The 15,530-nt window shown below is 44.1% G+C and overlaps 1 pseudogene; it reads left to right on the forward strand.

Annotated features, from left to right (window-relative positions):
• Window positions 1-6,160: 6,160 nt before the first annotated feature.
• The window catches only part of LOC147113225 (putative G protein-coupled receptor 139), a 36,665-nt pseudogene continuing 27,295 nt past the window's right edge, over window positions 6,161-15,530 (forward strand).

Genomic DNA, 15,530 nt, shown 5'->3' on the forward strand with positions numbered 1-15,530 from the left:
AAGGATCATCTTCCGGAACTCCATTGACTCGGGAACAGTACCCGTGGATTGGAGGGTAGCTAATGTTACCCCAATATTTAAAAAGGGGGTAGAGAGAAAGCAGGGAATTATAGACCAGTAAGCCTTACATCGGTTGTGGGCAAAATGCTAGAGTCCATTATTAAGGATAAAATAGCGGAGCACTTGACAAATGGGGAAAGGATCGGACAGAGTCAACATGGATTTACAAAGGGTAAATCGTGTTTGACTAATCTGCTGGAATTTTTTGAGGAAGTAACTGGTAAAATAGATGGGGGAGAGCCAGTGGATGTGGTGTACCTTGACTTCCAGAAAGCCTTCGATAAGGTTCCACACAAAAGATTATCATGCAAAATTAAGGCTCATGGGATTGGGGGCAAAGTATTAACATGGATAGAGAACTGGCTGGCGGATAGAAAACAGAGAGTTGGAATAAACGGCTCATTTTCGGAGTGGCAGGCAGTGACCAGCGGGGTGCCGCAAGGATCTGTCCTGGGACCCCAGCTGTTCACAATATATATAAATGATCTGGATCAGGGAATTGGATGCAATATTTCCAAATTCGCTGACGACACTAAACTAGGAGGAGGGGTGGGCTCTGATGAGGATGTCAGGAGGCTACAGTGCAATTTGGACAGGTTGGGGGAATGGGCGGATACGTGGCAGATGCACTATAATGTGGATAAATGCGAGGTTATCCACTTTGGGGGTAAAAACAGGAGGGTGGATTATTATCTAAATGGCAATAGATTGGGAGATGGGGAAGTGCAGAGGGACCTGGGTGTTCTTGTGCACCAGTCACTGAAGGAGAGCATGCAGGTGCAACAGGCGATTAAGAAGGCAAATGGTATGTTGGCCTTCATATCAAGGGGGTTCGAGTATAGGAATAGGGATACCTTACTACAGCTGTACAAGGTGCTGGTGAGACCGCATCTGGAGTATTGTGTACAGTTTTGGTCGCCCCATCTGCGGAAGGATGTTCTTGCCATGGAAAGAGTGCAGCGGCGATTCACCAGGCTGATACCTGGAATGGCGGGAATGACCTACGAGGAGAGATTGAATAGTTTGGGCTTGTACTCACTGGAGTTTAGAAGATTGAGAGGGGATCTCATCGAAACATATAAAATTATGGCAGGCCTGGACAGGCTGAATTCAGAGAGAATGTTTCCAATGGCAGGGGAGCACAGAACCAGGGGCCACAGTCTAAAAATAGCGGGCAAATCATTTAAAACAGAGATGAGGAAGAATTTCTTCACTCAAAGAGTGGTGAGCCTGTGGAATTCCCTGCCACAGAGGGCTGTGAAGGCTAATTCAATAAATATTTTCAAGAGAGAATTGGATATATTTCTGAAGGCTAAGGGGATTAAGGGTTACGGAGAAAAGGCGGGGACGGGGTACTGAACTGGTAAGATCAGCTATGATCTCAGACGAAGATCAGCCATGATCTCATTGAATGGCGGAGCAGGCGCGAAGGGCCGAATGGCCTACTCCTGTTCCTATCTCTATGTACTATGTACATCTCTGTGGTGTAGCCAGTTCACATTGCTAGCGTGACTCATCCAATAGTCTTTCCCTTGACTTAACAGCTTGAACTTCCGTCCTGCTGAACCAGCAGTGCTGACTTTTACAAACAGCTGGACTGCCTTGGTAATTTTTCCTACTTGCCAACTGATTTGGCTCCCTTCGTAGGGCCCACATACATGATCTGGTAGAAGTGATAATGATTTAGATGGTTATCACTTTCTGCTTCGTCTTTTTCTTTTCTGCTTCTTGGAGACTCTCGGGGCTCCCTTATCAGCTGCCAGCTGTAGCGCCACCATCTCCCTATGTTCCTTAGACTTTAAGTGCTTCATCCTGATTTCTGCACTTTGGGAGTTTTCATCACAAGCTGGGCAGGCCAAGTCCTCGTAATATTCCGTGTCACTCAACAGGTCATGGTAATATTCGGTGTCGTCCTGAACTAGTCTAGCGAGAGGGCCTGCTACTTCTTCCTTACCCAACTGGACGTTAGCCGACTGTTGTTCCCTCCCTAGACATCTTTCCTGAAGAGACTTCTTCATGCGTTCATATTCATCCCGCTCTTCCTGGGTTTCCTGCCAATCCTTCACTAATGACCTCATTTGTGATTCCAATACTTCCCCTTCCATCGGGGATTGATTGATCGGGCTATTCAATCCTTCTACTGGAGCAGCTGTTTCCGCATTCTGTAGTTCACATTGACGTGATTCAGCGTACCTTCGGCAGCCCCGTAAAATCTGTGTTGCAACCTCAGCTATTTCCATAACTTTTGAGAGCTCCGAACTCCTTCCCTTTGAAGATTGAAGCTCGTGTTCAGATTGTTCCCATTGCAGAGTCTTGTCCCTCAGCATATGAAGGAGTTGGCTGACCGTTAACTCTTCCACGGGAACACTGTGGATCAGAGTCTTCTCCATTTCATCCACCTTTCCCTCCAATGCTTTCACCTTCTTTTCCTCTTGTACTTTGGCTTTCAGCGCTCGGAGAAGTTGCGCCTTGATGCTCTCTAGCTCATGTTCAGAGGCCATTCTTACAGTCTCTGTGTTTCTTACAGTTTCCTTTTCTTCCACTGAAAGGATTCCCAGTTGAATCTGTTCTTCAAGTTGTTGAACCTTGGCCATTGCCGCCTCATATTTGTCTTGGGTTTCCTTCAATATTTTTATGAGTTCTTGGACATCTTGTCTTTCATGTTCTGCCATGTCTTTCACCTCTAATTTCTCATCTATGGATGGAACTTCTACCGATGAGTCTGTCTTGGCCTTGAGCTCATTAAGAATTTCCTGCAGCCCTTGGACTTCTTGTTCATGTTCAACCTTTAGTTGCTCATATGCTTCCACTGAAACTAGCTTTTCGGAGGTTGCCGAGTTAACCCCCTCCAGGATTGTAGCCTGGGCCTGTTCATACTGTTCCTTCAACTTCTCAAACTCTGCTTGTAAGGAGTCGTAGAGAAGAACTGGAATAAAATCCTGGCTTCCTGAAGATTCCTCTTCATTTGCTTCTTTCTGCAAATATTCTAACTCCTGAACATCATAAGGGAGATGTGATCGGTGATTGGTCACGATGGCTCTATGGTCACTCTCTGCTTGAGCTAGCTGCTTCTGTTGTCTTTCCAGATTCTCCCATTCGGTGTCATAGAACTTTTTCATTGTTTTCATCTCTTGTACGAGACGGTAACTCAATTGTTCTACTTGTTGTCGTGATTTGAAATAAAGTTGAGTCTGAGCTCGGTGTTCTTCCGTCATGGATATGTCCTTAAACTGAACAGACTCAGAATTCTCTGTCAAACTATGTTGTCGTTGTTCGGTGGAGATCTGTTCTGAAACTTTGTTCTTCTCTGAAGCATAAGCCTTTCTGCATGCCTTCGTTTTTCCAACCTTAGTCGGCAAGTCCATTTTAGCCTTGTCTTTCACATTTGGGTTGGTCTTATCGTCATCCGATTCAGAATCTGAGCTGATTGTCTGCACCGAGTCCTCACTCGTTATGGCTTTTAGATAGTGCCATTCCATGTCTATTTTCTTGATCCACTCCCGTCCTAGAAGTGGTGGTCCTCCCTCGTGTAGTACGTATAAGTTCATTCGTGGGTGTTCTTTACCCCTATCTCTCACCTTGACTCTTATCTTTCCCATGGGGTATACTTTATGCCCCGTGTATGTCTGCAATACGAACTTGGTATCTCTTAAGGGTATATGTGAGAATAGCTGGTGGTAATCTCTTCGATTTATGACTGATAGAGCTGATCCAGTGTCCAATTCCATTTTCACTTGGACTCCAACTATTTTTAGCATGACCCAGATAGTTTGTAGGTCAGCTTCCTTACTCACATTGTGAATTCTCAGACTACCCAGCTCCTGGCCGTTTGGGTCTGAGTCCGAATTCTGTTCGTCTGAACTCTTCTCAGCCACCTTGTGTACCTTGTTGTACTTTTCCTGTGATGGCTTCCTTTGGCTGTTGGTCCTTTGGTTGTTGGTCTTCTTCCCTGACCGGCATACCTTAGCTATGTGACCCAGTTTGCCACATTTCCTACATTCCTGGTTCTTAAACCAGCATTGGTTCTGGTCGTGTGTTGTCTTCCCACAACGATAGCATTTTGTTGTTATCGAGGTAATTTGATCCACACTGAGTGCCGCTGTCTTTAGCTGCATTTCCGCAGTTCCCTTCGCTGCGGCTTCGTGCGATGCTGCAATAAGGACAGCCCTGTCAAGTGTAAGGTCGTTCTCTTCGAGTAGTCGCTTTTGCGTTCCTTCCTTTGCCAATCCGCACACGAACTTGTCTTGCAATGCCTCTGTCAGATTCCCTCCAAACTGGCAGTATTTTGCTAGTCTACGCAGTTCGACCAAGTATTCTGCGTTGCTTTCGTCTTTCCGTTGCGTTCTCGCATAGAATTTGAATCGTTCCGCCAACATCAACGGTGTGGGGTTCAAGTGATCCTTCAGAACAGCCACAATATCATCGAAAGTCTGATCCGCCGGTTTAGCCGGTGATAGTAGATGCTTCAAGAGCCCGTATGTCTTCGCGCCCATCGAGTTTAGCAAGGTTATAGCTTTGTCATCTTCTTCTATTTTATTGGCCTCACAATAGATCTCAATGCGTTCCACATACGTGGCCCAGTCTTCTACCTCGGAATTAAAATCGTTGATGTTACCACGCTTAGGCATCTTCCTCTCTTCCTGATAAACACCACGAATTATTCCTTTAAAAAAAAATTTTTTCAAGATGGCGGTTCCCGCGAAAATGGCGGTTTCCCGCGCTTATCTTCTCTCCCCGCCCACTTCAATGGCGGTTCCCCGCTTCTGTCTTCTTCCCCGCCTAATGGCGGCTTCCCGCGTTTCTTCCCTGGCGGGAGGGGTACACTTTCCCCACGGGCGACGGCCGCTGGCCTTCAGGTTTCAAGCCTGCGCGTCGGCTTCAGTGCTTTCCCTTTTCTCGGCAGGGCAACCGGCGCTGGGTACACCCTGTTGACGGCGAACAGTTTCAGCCGCTGGCTGGCTCTCGCTCAGTTCCCCTTGCTCGGGCTCTGTCTCTCTCCCGCTCGCTCGGCTCTACCGGCGCTGGGTACACCCCGTTGACGGAGAACAGTTTCAGCCGCTGGACTGGCTCTCGCTCAGTCTCCCTTGCTCGGGCTCTGTCTCTCTCCCGCTCGCTCGGCTCTACCGGCGCTGGGTACACCCCGTTGACGGAGAACAGTTTCAGCCGCTGGACTGGCTCTCGCTCAGTCTCCCTTGGTCGGCTCTGCCTCTCCCGCTCGCTCGGCTCCCAATCGCGCCTCCCAGCCCTCTCGCAGTCCGGTGCTTCCTTCCCCGGCTGCGGCTGAGTTTATCTCTTCCCGCGCCTACGTTCCCGGTCGCAGCGCTTCGTGGCTTCGGTCGCTGCCCGGCCTTTTTCGCCGGTCGCGGTCTAGCTGTCTCACGACGCCGTTGCGTCCCCCAGTCTGTCTGTACCGCGGCTTCCTTGCTCCACGCTGCCCCAGTCTCAGCGCCTCTGGACCCGACTTCTGTCCGGCTCCTTTCCCCCTCGACCGTGGTCGAGTGCACCGCCCTTATCCTCCGGTTATTCTTTTTACTTTCCCTTACTCACAGTCACCGTGGCCGCCTTGCTTCTCGTGCTGATCGGCTCACTCCTCACCGTGGCAGAAGGGACAGTCAGTGCCTGTTGCTGATGGAAGTCTTTGTCTCTAAATTCTTCCTCCTTTCTAGTTCTGCAGCCTCGAGTTTTCTCCCAGCAGAACGACGAGGGCGGTTGCCTCTTCTCGATGCTCGTTAACTGCTTCGGAAGTATTGTTGCCGCAGGGTACGATCGGACTCGTCGCCACTGTAAAGTCTGTGGGTTGTTTAGTTAATTAATACACAGACTCCAAGAGTAACTTAAAACAGGACTTTACTATTCGAAGGTCAGGGCGAATCTGCCCAATAATTCCTGACACAGCACTTATATACCGGTGTGGTCACCGTCGGTATTACAGTATACAGAAGCCAACAAAGTAGTGCCACACCTAAAATAGTTCTCTTAAAGGTAAGTGGTTACATACAATGGTTTTCTTAAAGGTAGACGGATACATATACTACAGGTGTAAATAAGGGCTCCTCTCAGTGTGTCCCAGACTGTCAGTCACAACATCAGCTCTCAGAAAATGCACCGACAAGATGTGATTCACCAATTGGACCTCATTTACTATCCCATTCTTGCAGCCGTTGGTGTTCCTGGTAAGTCACTGGAACCGTTACCGTGTGTGTAACGTGCAGTCGGTGTGTAACTCCATCTCAGCCCCTGGGCGTTCAATAATACGATGTGTGTCTCGATCTGTTTACGTGGTTGACGTGGACTCACTTCACAGTATTTGCTTATCCGTGTTCTTACTGATTGTTCAGCTTTTACTGAGGATGTTTAATTAGACAGGCTGGAACACACTCTCCGGCTTCATAAGGATCTTTTACACCCGACCCACCCCTTTCGGTAGCATTTGTTTCAAAGGTGAAACCTCAACTCTCTCGGTGATTCGGAGACTGCAAATGCTTCCATTTTTAGCAGGTATTATACGCCAACTAAAGGGCTCCAGACTGGTAACTGCCCGGCGAAAATGGGTCTGACAGCATCTGATTCTACACCAGACTCCTCTGGCCAATAAATTTCAAATGTTGGATCACAGACTGTGGGACCCACTTTCCAATTGGGCCAAATGTTGCTGTCAAAGTAACACTGAGGCGAATGGCACTCGCGATTATGTATGTGTAAATGGTACAGCAGCTTCAGGCAAGGGGCTGCTGCACGGTTAAATGCGGATATCCAAAAGTTGCTGTCCTAGTTGTGCCGCTCTGCCGTCAGCTTTGCAAAAACAGTATCTCGCTGTCTGGCTCACCATTGAAGTGAATTGAATGGCGTGAAGTTGCTGTATTTGCACGGTAGATACATAGAAACATAGATAGAAGATAGGAGTAGGCCGTTTGGCCCCTCAAACCTGCTCCGCCATTCAATGAGATCCTGGCTGATCATCCAAACTCAGTACCCTGTCCCTTAAAAATCCTCCCTGTCAGGGAATTGAACCCCGGTCTCCCACGTGACAGGCGTGGATACTCACCACTATGCTAACAAGGACAATTCTTCGAGATACAAACTAAACTCGCCACAGAAAGTTAAGTCTCGTCCATTCCAGTCTAAGTATGCTTTTAACGACGTGATGAGTGTGAATTACTGCCAATCAACCTCTCTGGCACCGAGAATTAACTATTACGAGTGTGGAGTCTCATTATTTCAGGTTTTAATTGTTGTTGGAGAATTGTCAATGTTTTAAATTAGTTTATAAGCTACCAGCAGCCCCGATCACTTTTCAAACCAGGTTTGACTCTGAACTGGAATTGTACTCCATGCTGTGAGGCTATCTCCTCCAGAGAGAAGATCTATACTCTGTTGTAAAAATTTCTGTATTGCATGTTTATTTTCTATTCCTAATTAAGGTTTAATTAAGAACATATCTACCATACGTCACCATTGAACCCTATTGCAATAAATAATGGCCCATAATTTGCTGGAGCGAGCCATCTCGCAGTGTGCCCCGTTTGTTAGATTTACTTTCCCTCAACCTTCAGCTTGAAAATTTTTGGTACCATAACTTTCTGGAAATGCGAGCTGATAACGGCATGCTGCAGGGCATCTGGGAGCTTAGTGCCTGATGGGACCAACACGATTTAAGGATTAAGAAATAAACAGGAATGTGAGAAGGAGGGTGAATTAAAGTGGGCAAATTAGTCAAATCAGGTACAGAAGGAGAAAGAGGGGGAAAGACAGATTGGATTAAGAGAGAAAGAAGAAACAGAAATGAAAAGTAAGAAAAAAAGTTAAAATTTTAAAGTTTAAATGTTAAAGTTTAAATGTTAAATTACTGCCTGCAGGAATGAAATGCCACAGTTTCAGTTGTTCCCTTTCTGGGCCGGAGAGGTTGAGTGGCATTGCAGGAACATAAATCTCATCATTAAAAAGGTCCTTATGTCATTAAGTACCAGCCCTAACTTTCTGCAGTGAGTTTAATTTTTTTATCAGCACAAATGCAGCAATTTCTTGACACTCATTTTGGTGGGGAAGGGTTTGAGGGTGAGCTCTGGTTTTTGCAATGCTAATGTGGAGTGGCACAAATTGTCCAGCTGACTGTCTTTTCCTCACCACAAATTGCTGGGGTTTTTTTACACACTGGTAATGCATTTTGTACTGGCCGCGCTAGACGTGCTCCTATCTAGTTATCCAGCAAGTTAAACACTTATTCAAAATAATTCTTCGTGAAGCCGTTTGCTGTTTGTAGCCTTTACTTGAACAATTTTTGTGAAACTGTAAACAAAGACAAAGTATGTTTTGTACATAAACTGAGTACTATACATTCGATATTACATAAGATATAACATATTTACAACAGTAGAATAGATTAATTGTATAACTAACTAACATTTGGACTCACTTCTAACTATCAAATATGAACCTTTTATAAACATATTATTGTCAAAATACTACTCTGACAACGTTGCTATTATGCTAACAAACAAAGATACTCACAGATATTGCACTTGGCCTAACATATGAAATCAGATTACATTGGATTGTGAAACCCTCATGGAATCCTCCATTACTGCCAGGTTCTTCCTGGAATTCTACTTCCTGGGATTCTACTTCCTGGGTTAAACAGGAAGAAAGGTACGAAGGTCAAATGACCTCTCACAGGAAGAAAGGAACAAAGGTCAAATAACCTCACACAGGAAGAAAGGAACAAAGGTCAAATGACCTCTGCTTCATACAAACACACAGCTAACACAATAACCACCACCAGAGGGTGCTATCTGCATGTAAACATGGTCCAGAACACATTTAAATTGCCATTATTTTCCCAGCAAATTCTGGGCCAATGTGTTGAGACAATTGGATGTTGTGACGAGGAATTAGTGAGAAGGTGGGTTCAGATCAATCAATAAATGGGACACCGAATGGGCATTTGGGATTACTGAAAGTTTGAGTCTTTGTTCCGACTTGGGTTGACTTTCTCATTTTATACAGTGTTTTCTTAGTGAATAATTCTAGCGCACTCTGAAATGTGTTTGATGTTTTTTATGCATCTGCGTGTTATAAACCCAAGTTAACTATTTATAATAGACTGGCAGCAGCAACGAACCCTGGGCTGTTTATTGCATTGAGTATTATACAGTCTGAATGATACAATCCACGGGTATTTTAAGTTATTAATACTGTGATTATAAAGGCTGCCTGGAAGATGCAAATGAGAAAGAAAGAATTTGTATTTATTTTGCACACACCCTCCAAATGTCCCAATGCATTTTACAAGCAATTAGATTCCTTTTGCAGTGCAAGCATTGTGTAGAGAAACATGGCAGCTAATTTGGACAGAAGTCTCTCAGAAAGTGAATGGTGATGGTTATGGGAGGAAGCTTGTCCAGGACACCGGGGGCATGTCCTGCTCTTCAAACAGTGCCCTGGAATCTTCTACGTCTATCTGAGTGTGAAAAGGAGGATCTCGGTTTAACATGTCATCTGAAAGATGCCACTTGAGGCAATGAAGGAGCCCTTCAGGACTGCACTGATGTGTCAGCTTAACTCACTCATAGGGCTGAATTTTGCCGGCGCTCAGAGGGCGGGTTCGCTGTCAATCAAAAAGATTGACAGCGGGGTGGTATCCTGCTCTGAACCCACCTCCTTGTGAGTTTCCCTAGTGCCGGCTCTGCCTGTGCTTTGCAGACCCAGCACTAAGCGACAGGTCAGGCAATTCAGATAGTTAAGAGTGTGTTTAAAGCAATTTAATCAGTATTTAACCAGATACAAACCATTTTCTCAAGTTTTCCATGAGGTTCATATCACTCGGGGATCATGCCAGGTAAGCGTGTTTGGTTTTAAACAATCTCCATTTCTGTGAATAGGTGACAGCTGCAAAAGTGGTATAAAAGCTACCATTTCACAACTGGTCACTTTCCAATCTTGGAGGCTGGATCCTTCAGGATTTGGAATACACTTATCAGCTTTATGGAGGTTTGAAGTGTTTTGGAGCAAATTCTCTATCCAGTGTCACCTCCTTGGAGCAACCTCTCTCACCATTGACAGATCGCTTCTGTCATCTCAACTTCAGCTGCCAGCTATTCCGTCAGCATCGGTGCCCTTGGAAAAAATCTCACCTTGGTCCTCAGAATCCCACCACGATCAGCCCCAACACCAGCATCACCAGGCACACAAACAGCACCAACCTTCTCCGCAATCACCTGATGCTGCACAGGACACAGGGCATCAGCACCCGAGCACATTGCTGCCCGGGAAGCCAGGGATGGTCTCACCATGGGCAGATTTACTTCACTTGACGCCGTACACTGTGGCTGACACATGATGTGCCAGGTTGGCACCACCCCACACCAGCATCCCTACAATGCCCAAGCCATTCCTTTCACAGTCATCACCATCGGGGGGGGGGGGGGGCTACCGTTATGACTCACCATTCATTACAACTCACTAAGCCACTTCCAAAGGTGCACACAGATCTGGCCAAGAAGGCAAAGTGTTGAAAATAAAGATTTCATTGTTTGACAACACATTAACAGAAACTTTACATGAACATTGGCGATAACAACTGAAATAAAGAATAGATTTGCCTTTCTAATCTAGGCTTTATTAACTTTAAAAACCCAGTAGCACATCTTTCAACACCAGTCTCCAACAATGACTAGAGAGAACTGAATTTAAGATGGCCACCACAAATCACCTGACATCCACTACCAATGAGTTTACTACATATATCTCAAGGTAGAAACAAACAACCAATTACAATACTTCTTACTAATACAGAGAACAACCACCCCATTCACCAATCACAATACTTCTTATTAAACATAGGAAATAATCACCACATTCACCCCTCCTTTTAAAACATGCTCCAACCTAAATAACCTTTACAATTTATAATTAATTTATTTACAACTAAAATACAAATATAATATTTCAACAACTTTAAAACATTACTATCAATTTAAAAGTCCATTTTTAATCGGTCAACCGGATATCTTGTTCGTGTCGACCTTCTTAACCTTGGTGAAATTCCTTGCCCTCCCACACCCGGAGGCACCGAAGTATCTTCTGCAGACAGGCTATCCATATCCCGATTATCAACGGTTTCCGGATTGGAAATCCCATCAGGAAGTAAACTAGGACGGTCATGAACATCCATCAAAGGCTGACTAATAGAAGTATAATTATCTGCAATAGGATTGGAAACATTCGTAGTATCTATAACAACATCCACATTATCTGAATCATGACTATTATTAGTATCCTCGGAAGAGGGCTGGCCACCACAAGGAGCCAAGTCTTTAATTGAAACAGTACTTTCTTTCCCATCTTGGAATCGAATATGAGCATATTGGGAATTTGCCTCCAACAGCTCCACCTCCTCCACTAAAGGATCATATTTTGACAATCTAACATGGCGTCGAAGCAACACAGGTCCCTGCATAGTAAGCCATGAAGGTACCGAATATCCCGTAGTAGACCTCCGCGGGTAATTAAAGAGCCTTTCATGGGGGGTCACATTAGTAGCCGTTGAAAGCAATGATCTAATGGAATGCAGGGCATCAGGCAGTACCATTTCCCACTGTGTATTCTTAAGATTCCGGGATGTCAAAGCCAACATAACTGCCTTCCAGATCACCCCATTATATCGTTCGCACTGTCCATTACCCTGGGGGTTATACGGGGTAGTTCTACTAGTAGAAATTCCCCGACTCTGAAGGTATTCCTTCAACTGGGAAGACATAAAAGAACTTCCTTGATCCGAATGGATATACGCAGGCATCCCAAAGATGACAAAAAGTTGAGTCAGACATTTGATAACTGTAGCAGCTGATACATCTGCGCAAGGAAAAGCAAAAGGAAACCTTGAAAACTCATCCACAACAGTAAATATGTATCGATTTTGAGTTGTTGAAGGTAGAGGCCCCTTAAAATCAACGCTCAAACGTTCAAAAGGAGAAGTAGCCTTTATAAGATGAGCTCGTTGAGGCTTAAAGAAATTCGGTTTACACCGAGCACAGATAGAACATGATGAAGTCATCCGCTTGACGTCTTCAACTGAAAAGGGCAAATTCTTACTGCGTACGAAGTGTATCATCCTCGTAACCCCAGGATGACATAAAGCATTGTGAAGATTAATAAGCGTATCTCCGTGAATCACAGAACAATAAGCCCTCGACAGTGCATCAGCAGCAACATCATCCTTCCCCGGACGATAAACTATATCAAAATGGTAACATGCCAACTCAATCCTCCACCTCATTATTTTATCATTTTTAATCTTTCCAAAATGTTTAACATCAAACATAAAGGACACAGATTTTTGATCGGTTACCAACGTGAAATGTCGCCCCGATAAATAATGTCTCCATTTACGCAGTGCTTCTACTATTGCATATGCCTCTTTCTCTATTGAAGAATGTCTTTTTTCACTATTGTTCAAAGTACGTGAGAAAAAGGCCACAGGTCTTCCATTTTGGTTCAGAGTAGCCCCAATTGCAAAATCAGAAGCATCCGTCTCAATCACAAAGGGAACCTGCTCATCAATAGAATGCACAACTGCTCCTAGGATATCCTTTTTAAATTTATCAAAACATGTCCTGGCCTCCCATGATAGAGGATATGTCGTAACCCGTATAAGGGGCCGGATCTTCTGTGAAAAGTTTGCAATCCAATTAGAATAGTAAGAAAACAGTCCAACAACTCGTTGCAAAGCCTTAGAATTAGTAGGATAAGGTAAATCGATCAATGGTCACAGACGTTCTGGATCTGGTTTAATCTTATTTCCCGAGATAATATACCCCAGTAGATTTACCTCAGTAGTCGAAAAGATACACTTCTCTTTATTAAAAGTTAAACCAACTTTTTCCGCAGCTTGAAGGAATCTTTCTAAATTAGAATCATGCTCCACCCTTGATTTACCACATACCGTAATATCATCTAAATATGAAAAGGTGTCAGAGAGAGAGTTATCACTTATAAAAGCATCCATTGCCCGTTGAAAACAAGCAACACCATTAGTAACACCAAATGGTATTCGGCAAAACTGATACAGCTTTCCACCAGCCTCAAAGGCTGTATATGGTTGATCCCTCTTAACAATAGGAATCTGATGATAAGCACTCTTTAAATCAATAGTGCTAAAAAACTTATACTGAGATACTTTGTTGATAAGCTCATCAATCTTAGGCAAAGGGTACGCATCTAATTGAGTATACCTATTAATAGTTTGAGAGTAGTCTATCACCATTCGTTTCTTATGCCTCTCGTTAGTGGTGACAACTACCTGAGCCCGCCAAGGCGAACAACTAGGTTCAATGATTCCTTCCAATAAAAGACGTTGGACTTCAGAATTAATAAATTCTCTATCCTGACTGCTATACCTTCTTGACTTGGTAGCAATTGGCTTACATTCCGGCATCAAATTGGAAAAAAGTGATAATGGAGGAATGGATAAAGAAGTTAATCCACAAATGGATAAGGGTGGCTTAGTCCCTCCAAATGAAAGACTAAGACTCTCGTGTAATTTAAGCACATCATGACCAATCAAAATATCCGCACAAAGATTAGGCAAAACAGATAGGCGTATATCAGTATACATATTACCTAGAAGAATCAATTTCACAAGGCAACAACCAGCTACTTGTGAAGTAAGGGTCGTCTGAGCCATACACACCTGATAAGTAACAGGCAAGATTTTCAAACACTTTTCCTTCACAAACTGAAGACTTATAAAACTCTCGGTACTGCCCGTATCTATGAGAACCTTCACTTCTAACCCATTAACTTGGGCCATAACTATAGCTTTGTTTAGGCCATGAGCAAATGCAGCAGAAATTGATGCAATAAACGCCCTCTCTACAGGTTGAATAGTCGCAGAAGAGGAGGTAATTGAACCTAATGATTTACAAACACGTGCATAATGACCTCTCTTGCCGCATTTACTACATACAGCCTCCCGGGCAGGACACTTCAAACGAGGATGCCGGACGTTCCCACAAAAATAACACTTCTGAATCCTAGAGGCAACAGCCGCCGAAGTAAAAGGTGGAGCTGTTGGAGTAGAAACTATTTCAGAATCTAGTAAACCACTCCCATTAAGTCCACCTAATTCCTTTTCGTCCGGAACTGCCGAAACCACAGTCACAGGCTGATTAGAAAGAGCATAAGAATCCGAACTTCTTTGAGCCATATCCAATGTAGAAGCTTGCTCAAAAGCACTCTTGAGATCCAAAGTCTTATTTTCTAACAACCGCTGATGAATTGATCTAGACAGTAGTCCATTAATAAAAGCATCCCGTACCGATTCTTCCTTATATTCTTCGGCCGTCACGGCTTTATAATTACAGTTAGCACCAAGGTGCCGAAGTGCTTGTAAATAAGTATCCAAAGATTCTCCCACCTGCTGCCTACGGGCAGATAGAAGGTAACATGCAAATACCTCATTCTTTGGTTTAACAAAAATCTTCTCCAATGTAGAAATAGCCAATTCGTAAGTTTTACAGTCCAAAATATACTTATACACATCCGGAGCAATGTAGTTGATCAGCATATTCAGCTTATTCAGAGACTCTTGTTCCAACACACCCAAGAAGTTTGTAAATGTACAATACCAATGTTTCCATTTATCATCCACTCCTGCAGAATTAAGGTCAGCATTGAATCGTTCCGGTTGAAGATATCACTCCATTCTGATAAAAAGTTAATAAATTGAAATAAAGAATAGATTTGCCTTTCTAATCTAGGCTTTATTAACTTTAAAAACCCAGTAGCACATCTTTCAACACCAGTCTCCAACAATGACTAGAGAGAACTGAATTTAAGATGGCCACCACAAATCACCTGACATCCACTACCAATGAGTTTACTACATATATCTCAAGGTAGAAACAAACAACCAATTACAATACTTACATAGATACATAGAAGATAGGAGCAGGAGTAGGCCATTCGGCCCTTCGTGCCTGCTCCGCCATTTAATGAGATCATGGCTGATCCTTTAATTCAGTATCCCGTCCCCGCCTTCTCTCCGTAACCCTTAACCCCTTTTGCCCGTAGAAATATATCTAATTCCCTCTTAAATATATTTAATGAGCTGGCGTACACTGCCCTCTGTGGCAATGAGTTCCACAGGTTCACCACTCTCTGAGTGAAGAAATTCCCCCTCATCTCTGTCCTAAATGGTTTAGCCCTTATCCTTAAATTATGTCCTCTAGTTCTGTTCTCACCCGCCAAGGGAAACATTCCTTCTGCATCCAGTCTGTCTAGACCTGTCAGAATTTTATACACTTCTATGAGGTCCCCTCTCAATCTTCTAAACTCCAGTGTGTACATCCCTAAACTACATAGTCTCTCCTCATAGGTCATTCCCGCCATTCCTGGTATCAGCCTGGTGAATCGCCGCTGCACCCCCTCCATGGCAAGAACATCCTTCCTCAGATGAGGCGACCAAAACTGTA

The sequence above is a fragment of the Somniosus microcephalus genome, chromosome 8, assembly GCF_052327205.1.
Source record: "Somniosus microcephalus isolate GS21.2 chromosome 8, FLI_Smic_1.0, whole genome shotgun sequence".
Taxonomy (NCBI): domain Eukaryota; kingdom Metazoa; phylum Chordata; class Chondrichthyes; order Squaliformes; family Somniosidae; genus Somniosus; species Somniosus microcephalus.